The sequence below is a fragment of the Haplochromis burtoni genome, unplaced genomic scaffold (assembly GCF_018398535.1).
Source record: "Haplochromis burtoni strain Fernald_Lab_line unplaced genomic scaffold, NCSU_Asbu1 Contig_5, whole genome shotgun sequence".
Classification (NCBI taxonomy): Eukaryota; Metazoa; Chordata; class Actinopteri; order Cichliformes; family Cichlidae; genus Haplochromis; species Haplochromis burtoni.
In genome coordinates, this window is record NW_024582366.1 from 2589634 (window position 1) to 2600473 (window position 10840).

Consider the following 10840-nt stretch of genomic DNA (forward strand, 5'->3'; position numbering starts at 1 on the left):
TCACCACCCATCTTGAGGAGTTTGCCCCCTCACATATACTAATGTGCCACAAACAGGACTTTAATATCACCAACCATTCCCATTTTATTACGGTGTATCCATATAAATGGCCCACCCTGTAGTATTGTATGGCCCGAATACACTCTTGACTAAAACATCCACGGTGTGACCTACCTCTTAAAAGTTCAGATGAAAAAGTCGTGCTGATGTACAAGCTGAAAAGAGGCCATGCCACCCACCTGCAGAGATCACTGCCTCACCTCATGCTCCCAGCTGACAGCGGAGGCAAAAAAATCTCTCCACTTTTTAAATTTAAGATAAGAGGATTTTAAATATTCATGCTAGCGCGTATTATTATGGCCCTGCAATCCCTATCCTGAATTTTTAAATTTCCTCATTTGAGAGCATCCTCTTCCTCTCACCGCGATGTATCAGAAATGCACTGCTCCCTGTGAATGCACTTATTATGAGCTCGAGTTTGTTGCATTGTGAGACAACAGCTGTTGAAAGTGAGTCTCTTGAGGGGGGACGAGTACTGTACTGAATGTGCCTTCTTAGTATGCTATTAATCAGCTGAACGCTATAACCCAGCCCTTATTTAGAGCATTACTGCCATGACAAATGTCATATTTCTTTACACTGGCTGTTTTATAACACCAGCCAATCATTCCACTTTAACAAAGACGCAACCAATGACCACTCACACTTATAACTGAGATCCTCTGTATTTGTACCCCCTGACAGTACTCACCCACATAATGTACAACACAAAAAACAATGAGTCCAACATGGTTTGAAATGTCACGATAATCACAATAATTCTGATTAGCGAATAGTTCGGTGTTGTCGTGTGTTTATCTTCCAGGGTCTAGATATCATGGGGTCAAACTGCACTCAGATTATTTTTACAGTTAGTTAAAGGCACGTTTTTAAATCTTCCCTCCTTTTTTGACATACTGTGCCTGACTCTATTGTAACTTTCCTGATGCTTTAAAAACAGCGAGGAGGATTTTGTGGATCATGTGCGACTGTGGATGTGAGACTTGGGAAACATCGTGACTCAGACTGCTGTGACACTCTGAGACAGCGCGTTACTGCCGAGTGCATACACTGCACATGTCACCGGCAAGAGCAGGGAGGAGAGGCAATAGATTGTAAGTGGCATGTATGGTCTTAAATGACAAATGTGGGGGGAAAATACCTGACAATGAGTTAGTTTGCGTTGATACAGCTCCTCAACCTATCAGTGCATGTTATGACATTAGGATGAGCATTTGCAGTCCTGCAAATTCATCCATCTATCCATATATATATATATATATATATATATATATGGATAGATGGATGCTGTGGAGTGTGGAAGTGATTAGGATGGTGTCAAAGTGGTTTTTTAGGCTCTTCGCAAAGACATCTGTGGACAGCGCGAACAGAGAGGAGAGACTGGAGGACTTGTGAGAGACAGGGGTTCCTCCTGACCTCACGGTTAATGAAACCCTTCCTGTGCCTTTGTCAGTCTTAACTGGGAGATTGTGTCATACTACACGCTGGGGCTGCTGCTTGGCTCCTGCAGTCTCCATCCCGTTTCCCTGAGCAGCATACTGAGTTGTCAGTATCAAAAAAACCTCTGTTTCCTGAATGCATTCAGTTTGGTAGATATGTTTGTTGCACAGCAGGCAAATGCTATCCCTCCTGTCAAAACCAGGCAGAAAGAAAGGGGGGGAAAAAGAAAAGCTTGAATATCTTTCTCTATAACCAGCCCGTGAGTAAGTTTGAGTGTATTCTAAAGAGAAAAGGGAACAATAGTCATCTTTTTGTCAAAATAAGCCTGTTTCGTTTCTCTCAAACACTTCAATATCTGCTCAAACTGAGTAATTTCTGACTAATGGGACTCCTTTAAAATCCCTCTGAAAATGTGGCAGGTGCCAGTGTAGTGGAGGGACATGCTATTTTAAATAGAGGGTGCATCAAGTATTTGTCAACCTGTCCCTCATTATTTCCAGTGAACTGGAAAATAAGTTGCCAGCCAATGATGCAGAGCCTGAGATAATGCCTGGGTTTTAAAGCAAGCTATCTGAACCAGGTCTCTCCACGACGCCTATGACTGAATCACACACCGCAAAGTGTTTTCTCATGAAGCTCCTGGGCAATTGTCATTTTTCAAGAAGAGTTGAAAGGATTGCTATAGAGAAAATGTCATTATTTGACTGACAGTAAAAGTAATCCCATTTTATTTGTTTCCACGCTTCAAAAGGCAGATTACGCGTAGTTTTATACACTGAGTGACACAGCAAATCAGTCCCTTGTAGCGCCGGTGCATCATGTGTCTCCAGTGTTGTATTGGTTTAAATGGTACGGGGTGCAGCATTTACTCTGTTTGTCTCTGTAAATTAAAAATGTTTACTTATGCCATTGTTTTCATTTGATTTCATTGCAAAACAAATTGGAGGATATTGCAAGTTTTCTGTATGTATTTTAATTTTTTTATTATTATTATTTAAATCTTCATGCTGAAAAATCATTTGATGAGAAATCTCGAATGAAAATGTTTACGTAAATGTGTATGAAGGTCCTTTAGCCACAAGGGGTATAGTTGTACATTTATAGGGTCTAGATCACTGGAATGATATATATATGGCTTTAAGTGGCATTGATATATCTATATATAATATATATAAATATATATTGATATTTGTCCAGAAATAAGAAACTCATGTACTCAGTTACTTTAAAGCTTACATTGTGTATAGCACGTATGCAAGTCCCTTTTCATCATGTTTGATGTAATTTTGTAGCAGTGGTTTGATACTAATAAATGGCAGTTGATGATGGAGTTGCAGACTGTGATTGTGTCGATTGTGTTGACCTGATCAGACCTCCGTGGCAGCGAAAGCTCTCAGCCGACCGCATTCACAGAGAGCGCGTCTCGCCTTCTCGACCACTCAAAGCGGCGCTTTTATGGGTTTAAGAGAGAATGATTTGAATTGACGTAATTTATTCATAACAACATGCCTACTAGACTGAAAATATCCGAGTCGTCCATTTAATTAGAAGATACTTTGTGGTTTTCTCTGTGCAGCTCGTGACTATACGTATGTAAAAGCAAAACAGACCTTTTGATTCGTTAATTTTACACAAATTATTGGATGTCGCTGCATTTTTAAAATGTTTTTAAAGCAGCGTTATATTATTTACAAAAATTCCTGATATTTAAATATAATTGGACAGTGTGTGGGCTTTAGATAAATATTAATGAGTGCATCAGTTTGATTCAGGTTTGATCAAAGGTGCGGACGCTCAGCTGTATCTCTCCCTTCACTGTAGATGGATGCGAGTGGGACTTTGAGGGCTTTACTGCAAGTAACTGACCCTTTGTTGAGTCCCACCCCCTGCTGCTACACCTGTTAAGCTTTCACACCTGGAATATCTCAAAATGAGATTTATTCCAAAAATATTTCCAACCGGAATAATGGCAAAGCTCAGGAATAATACTAAACCAGCTTAGTTTTACCTTCAGTTACTTACCTTCAGTATCCCGTGGAGCAAAGCACAGAATATGGAAAATTGGGTGTTATAGGTTTTGGAATATTTTGTACTTTTTCATTCCAGCTTTACTGAATCCTCTTTTTCCTCTTTTGTGATGTTATGGAAATAACCACCGTACCTCCAGCTGCAAACAAGATTTTGCTTTATTTGCGTTAGAGCAAAAGGAAGTCAGAAAGTATTTGGATTCACTATCCAGATGTGCAGTTTTCTTTCACATCAGGTTTCTAATTCTTCTACATTCAAGTAGGCTCGTGCTGCAGTGAGCTAAATCATGAAGTGAAGCTTCATTATGATGAAGAAAGTCGTTAATTTAGTATGTTAGCATGCTAACGTTAGCTCGAAGCAGCACTGTGGCCATAGACTGTAGGTGTGTCCCAATTCATAGACAGCATCCTTTGAAAGCCGCATTTGAAGGCCGATTACATCACAGCGACGCAACGAAGGCTGTCCCAATTCGAAGGCTGCTCCAAATGCAGCCAACAAATGCGTCCTTCATTTCCCCGAATTTGAAGGATGGGTCCAATAATGGCGGTAGTTATTTAGTTTTAATATTACTCTTATTATTCTTTCTGGGTCACAAAATAAACTTTTAAGATATTTTCAGGCAAAAATGTAGCTGTGTAAACTTCATATATCTGCTCGGGTTTTCAAGACACCACATATTTGCAAAAGTGCTCCGACGTTTTCGGAGACGTCTGTTACCCAACAGCTTGATAGCTGGCCGGGGTTCAAGACTCACTAGAGCCGGCGAGAACAGCGGACTCTCGGCACATCGTTTTCAGACCTCCTTTCACTACTCAGGTTAAACATGATATATGAGTCACTTAGATAACTTAAAGATGTTATTGTTTGGCTTTTTTCAGTGTTTTATTTGTTCCTGAGTAAATCAGTTTGGCTGAGACTAAAGTTATAGTTTTCACACAGCTGAATAAACAGAAAACGGATTAAAAAGAAGTGTGAGATGGGAGAGAATTTGCTACAGTGACTTGTTATATATTAGCGAGCGAGGAGCAGACGGCTGAGTTTATTAAACTTCACAGAGACAGCTGGTGATCTGAAGGCTAGACTGTCCTGTTTCACAGCCTCGGTCCTCGAAGGACCCGGCCCACGTAGCTCACGAAGGCCGGGTCCTCCGAAGGATGCGGCCTATGAATTGGGACATAGCTCGTATATCAAAAATAAACCTATATTATACAACTCCCGTGGTCCTCATGATGCCAAAAAACTCCAGTTGTGTAAAAATCTAAATCTGGATAATAATCCTGCCCCGGCGATCTATGAGCTCAGTACTGTAACGTTCAAGTCTTGTGGAAATACAGCATAATGTTCTTTGGGAAAATCAGGGTTGTTTTTATAGATTATCAGCAATCAAATGTGGGAGTCACTTGACAAATGATGGCGATGCTGATAGACGGTTCAGATCAGCAAACATGTGGCCACACAGTGGCCACTTTATTAGATCCACCTTGCATCTGCATGTTTGGACCCTTTTAGGCCTTCAGAGCCTGGAAACACCCCTCAGAGATTCTAATGTTGACCTGTTAGTGCTGCAGGTTTGAGCTGCACATCAGGACCGATACATGGTGCTGAGATTCTGTGATTTGTATAGTTAAAAACTGGCTTGTGCACAGTACACAGCAGCCCTGCTCGCTTCTTTCTTTTCCTTCTTTGTAAAAAAGCTTCGAATATCTGGTCACACTGGCAGTGGGGAGTCTGATACGATGATAGATGGTTAAATCCAATGGATGAATTGTTGACTGGAACCAAAATTTGTCCCTGAGAATTCCTGTGGGGCAGGACTTGAGTAGAAGCTCCTCTCCACTCTAATTGCCCCTCGCCCCCACCCGTGAACTGGTTTCCTTTACAGCAGCCCACTGTTAAGTGTTACCGAGCTCTGATGAACACACTTTAAGTGTTCCAATAATTAAAGCCCACATATCAGATTGTCAAGATAACATCCAACACAACAATAAGACACGTAAATTAAAGTGACCCAAAGGCACTGCTTAATTGCGGTGCCTTTGCAGCTGGTGTAGCCTACAACATTTTTTACAGTGGTCCTCTCACCTGAGGAGGCAGCTGAGGTAAGTGCGAACCTGAAGAGAATATGTAAATTTAAAGAGATGGAGTTTATCATCCAGAACTGCTCGGCTCAGAGATGGAACAATAAGTGACAGGAAGTTGAAGACAGGACGAAGAATTAGAAAAGTATTTGTGAAATGAAAGTCAGTATAATGAGACCTGAGTCTCAGGCAGCTCACTGCTTCTAGTACAGCAATTAGGACAGCTGTGACAGGCTAGATGGCCATTTGGCTGACGTTAATGCCTCCGATTTTGTCAGATGATGAAGCGGGCTTTAAGAAGAAAAAAAAAGAAATGTGTGTTGTTTTGAATTGATTTCAAAAAGGTACTCTTAACAGCCCCCCGTCTCCTGGATGCATATATCTTTATCACACGTGCCAGGTGGCAAAATATTAATAACCTCAGTCGAGGCTGCGCTCCTGCCTGACTCCGGTCCGTCTGCACGATCCTTCTCTGTCTTCTTAATAAACACGACTTAATAATAGTGTTTAAAACTAATAGCATCCAGCTTCATCAGAGTCATTACTGTGGCACAGAGAAGCTGCACAGAAGGGGCGTCAAACATAAGGCTCGGGGGCCAGAATTGGCCTGGCAAAGACTCCAATCCGGCCCATTGAACTGCTTTGGAAAATGTGATGGCGGGCATAAATTTTAATCTTTTAACCATATTTTCATACGTTTTTCAGCTTTTCCTAATGACAAAGACCACCATAGGGACATTCATACTAAACCAATGTGATTAAGTGCTAGCTAATCTTCAAATTTATTTCTCACAATTTGAGCCCAAAGAGTTGTGCTGACAGATTTCTTTCATTTACTGCAGCAGCGTTTTTTTTATCGTGTACAAAAACTGAGACATACAGCTGAATTTACCGTTTTCTCTTATACTTCTTATATATGTAGTTAAATGTGAAAATGTATGGTTAAACTTCTTTACAGTGACAGAAAGTGGAGTTTCACTTAAGATCAAAGTAGGCTCTATGTGTAGACCCACAGTGTAAAATGAGTTTGGCATCCCTGCTGTAGAGAAACTGTACCCATTTGGATTCCCCCAGATTAGAAAAGTACTACAACCGCCACCCACCTTCGATTATACAAAGGCAGTAGGGACTTCAGCATGTATGCTTTATCAAAGAAAAGAGAGAGCAAGCTTTTGAATAAAAATGAACTGCTTTTGTCGCAGATGGAGTCCAGTCATCGCAGCATTTATCCAAAGAAGAACATCTGTCCCACTAAAACTCAAAGGTGATTGATTACCTTGGAGGGTTTCATTTGGTTTTCTGTGTATGTTGTCATGTATGTAGAGTAAGTATTCATGTCCTCTTGTGCGTCATGTAGGATTTTTATGTGAATCCCTTAATAGAGGAAAAACAACTATCATAAAAGGTTTTTTTTCATACAGAGTTCAGGCACTGTGGTGCGCGATAGCTCACTTGCGTTTTCTGGGAGTTTAATACAAAATCACTGTAATTATCGCAGGAAAATTGGTTCAGAATTGTATAAAAATACACATACGAGGCAGGCGGTGAAAAACGTCAGACGTGCCTTTGCCCACGAAGATAATTCAGGCAGCAATAATGGCTCCCATCAAAACGGGTTTGATGTTATATAAACATAATTTCTACAAGGCTGGATTGGTTTAAATAGTTACATCTGCTCTTTGCCACAGATGCCAGCGTGTGCGTTCTCAGGAGCATGTTCTTCTGCACTTCAATTCGTCTTGATAAAATGACACGAGTGCATTATTTTTATGTTCATTACGTTCATTATGGTCCCACCACAGCCATCCTATCACACCAAAGCACAGAAATATTGTGCCGTTCTAACCCTACAATAAACACGCAATCAGCACACACATTTATAGTTTGTGAAATTCAGACACGGCGTCGGGGTGCCTTACATAACCATAAAGAAAGCCTGGCGGGCGCTGTCATCAAAAGTGTGCCTGGAGCCGCCTTCCTGAGATGAAAAACAAATGAAACACTTTGAGGCTGAGCTGATTCCCCTCCTATTCTGCAACTCCATCTGTCACTCCCAGCGACTTATTCTGAGCAAGAGCGCTTTCCTGCACGACCTCCATCACAGGGAGCAAGATGAACGAGCTGGGTCTGGTTTCTGTCCTCTGTCTTCTCTTTGCCAAGGCAGCAGGAGCACCGAAGCATTGAGAACACCTGCAAACTGAGAGTAATGAGGCTGCAGGCCACATAGCCGCCCATTCTTCCTGCACTAATCAATCCTGCTGGCCATTAAAAGGTCCAAGGAGAACTGCAACCAGTTACAGGAAGTTACATTCATACCTACTTAAATCTCTGCTTGCTTCCAGGAAGTGGTCGTCTGTAGCTTCATTCAGGGCCCACTCAAACAGGAATACAGACTGGTTGGCAAAACTCCGGCAGTCTCTGGTCACCAAGGATAAAGGTGTATTCCCGACTGTGTTTGCTGGAGGTTGCTGGCAGTTGCCGATTGAAAAGAGGTATATGGTGCAGCCCCAAAACCACCTTGTGATTGTTTTGGTCAGTATCAGATTGCTGTGGCATCCATAGTTTGTATGAAAAGCTCTGAATACTTTCAAATTACTTTCCAACTGGTAACAAAGCCTGAAAAAGTGTCAAATGTTTTTAGTCTTTACAACTTTCCATGCAAACTATGAGTGACTGCTAGTGAGCAAAACAATCACAACAAGGTTTTTGGTGCAGCATCCTCTTTGTCACTGATTTTACCTAGTGATAGCCAGCAGCCCGTCCCCAACTGGTTGGAGCGTACACATTTTTCTCTCAGGACTGGAAGTTACAAGCATTCACTGACCTCACTGTGAAGTACAAAGTAACTGAAGGATAAAGAGGTTACAGTGTTATGGGAGTTTGTGAGATAGTCACCTAATGTGTTGTGCTCTCAAAAAACAGAGTCTGAGGATTTGGCTAATTAGTCATGAAGTTTTACCTGTTTTATGTGTGCATGGACATAAATCACAGTGCCCCTTCTTCTGTGGAAGCAGGTCCCAGTTTGGATTCAGGAGGCGGACGCCATCTCTACTTTTAAGATCAAGCTTAAAACTCTCCTTTAGGTTGAGCACATAGTTATTGTTGTATCAAGTGACCCTGAAGTAATCCTGCCTTAGTTACACTGCAATAGGTCTGGACTGCTGGGGCTTTTTATGATACATAATGCATGATGTTCACTCTTTATGTGTTTATATTGGCAGATGGCCCCGCCCCTCCCTGAGCCTGGTTTTGCTGGAAGTTCCTTCCTGTTAACAGGGAGTTTTTCCTTCCCACTTTCACCAAACTCTTTGCTCACAGGGGGTCATCCGCCCACTGTTGGACTTGTTTTCTGTTTTCTCTGTATTATTTTAGGGTCTTTACCTTACAATGTAAAGGACTTTTTTTGGTGCTGTATAAATAAAATTAACCTGGATTGAGTTGAACTAAATCTGTCTTCTCAATCAGTTCCACGATATTTTTAATTTCAACATTTCAACACAGGCATTACATGGTGCAGGCAGGAAACATACTTCCCACTGAAAACCCTTGGATTCAAAGTTGTGCTTTCATGGAGTTAAAAACGGCCAGTTTGTGTCTAATGTAGAAACAGATCACAATCATGGCTGTTTCACAAATTACCTGGAGACCAGGAGGGCTTTTGGATGTCCTGTTGATTTTCCTGTTGAGGTTCTGTGCTTTGTATAAGGGATCGAGCCAAAAAATAAAAGCCACAACCTTTCATGATTAGTGGATTGAGTTCTCACCCGGGGTTGAATTGACAAGTACAGCATTTATATAAACATGTGGTGGATTAATAATGTAAGCATGTTAAGCTAGAACTTTTATTAATTAGAATGCAAGTAAAGCTAAAACATTTGATGTAGTCTTCATGTTGTAGTATAAGTTTTGTGTTTCTTTTTACTAATTCTCCGAGTTATCATTTGCCTTCCTGAACACCCTGCAGCACTTTTCATGTTATCACATAAACGGTGTACATGAAAATATGTTTTGATTTTGATTTCACTGTCCGTCTTGCATCCATTCCACCCCCTTCAATCTGGCGGATTCTCCTTCTTTGCATTTTCCATCTCTTTCTGCCAGCCTGTCAGACAGGAGCCAGAAACGCACTGGAAAAGGACGCTGTCACACGGTGTATACCCCCCCCTCCAAAAGAAGAAGAAAAAATTATACCAGCATGTCATTACCCAAGCTCCACTCTCTCAGTGCAATCACATCTAAAGAGCATTTTTCAGGAGCTTCCTGCCCAGCACAACTAGTAAGCATGGCTAATGGAAATTTAATCAGCAACAAGAGAGGACAGCAGGCATAATGCAACAGATGATAAATAGAAGAAAGATGCAAATGGTATTTATTTTAGACAGGCCGTGCTGACAAGCCTGATAATGCCTCCTCATGCAGCTTCTCCCTGAAGCTTCCTTTTGATGGCTCTGAAGTGGTATGCACCATATTTCACAGCCTATCTTTTATGGAATAAATTGTGTTATTCATAGAAATGTTTTCTCGTTTTTTTTCCCCCTCAAAATGTGTCTTGTCAGTGGTCCCTGAGCACCATGGCAGTGGGTCTAAATTAATAAAAAGCTATGTAATTTGCTGCAGTTACAAACCAACAGTATTTTATAACTGGAGATGTTCTAGACTCCTTAAAAATTCCCAACATGTGCAAATATTTTCAGTCAGACTCGCTCCAGTCACGGGTGACTTTAGGGTTGACAAAGTGTGATCCAGAAAGATGCGAGTGCTTTTATAGCCTCCTGCAAAAGTAATAAAGAGTATTTCTTCAAATGTCCACAGAGTGACAGTTTTTGCTCTCCGTCCATGTTGGGAGGACGTATTTAACATGCTTTGACTTTGCAGCCTCGACACAGATTCAGTGGTTTTTCTCGACATGGTCTCACTCTGAAAATCAGCAACAGCAGAAAGGTGTCTCATGACTATCAGTGAATGTGTTAAATATCCAGAACTGGCTTTAGCTCCTTGGCTGGTGACATTTCAAGTTTAATTATACAGATTTAGAGGTAATGTTCAGTATTAATGTCACTTTTTATTTTAGTCTCAAATGTTCGTCACAAATGCATCACCGAAAATGAATATTTGATGAAAGATCTGATAGTACCAAGAGTGTTATTGAGAGTCGAGCTTAAAAATTCCTGACCTTGGAAAGAACAGTTGACAAAATAATCTTAACAGGAGATATATATAAGATGAAATTTGCC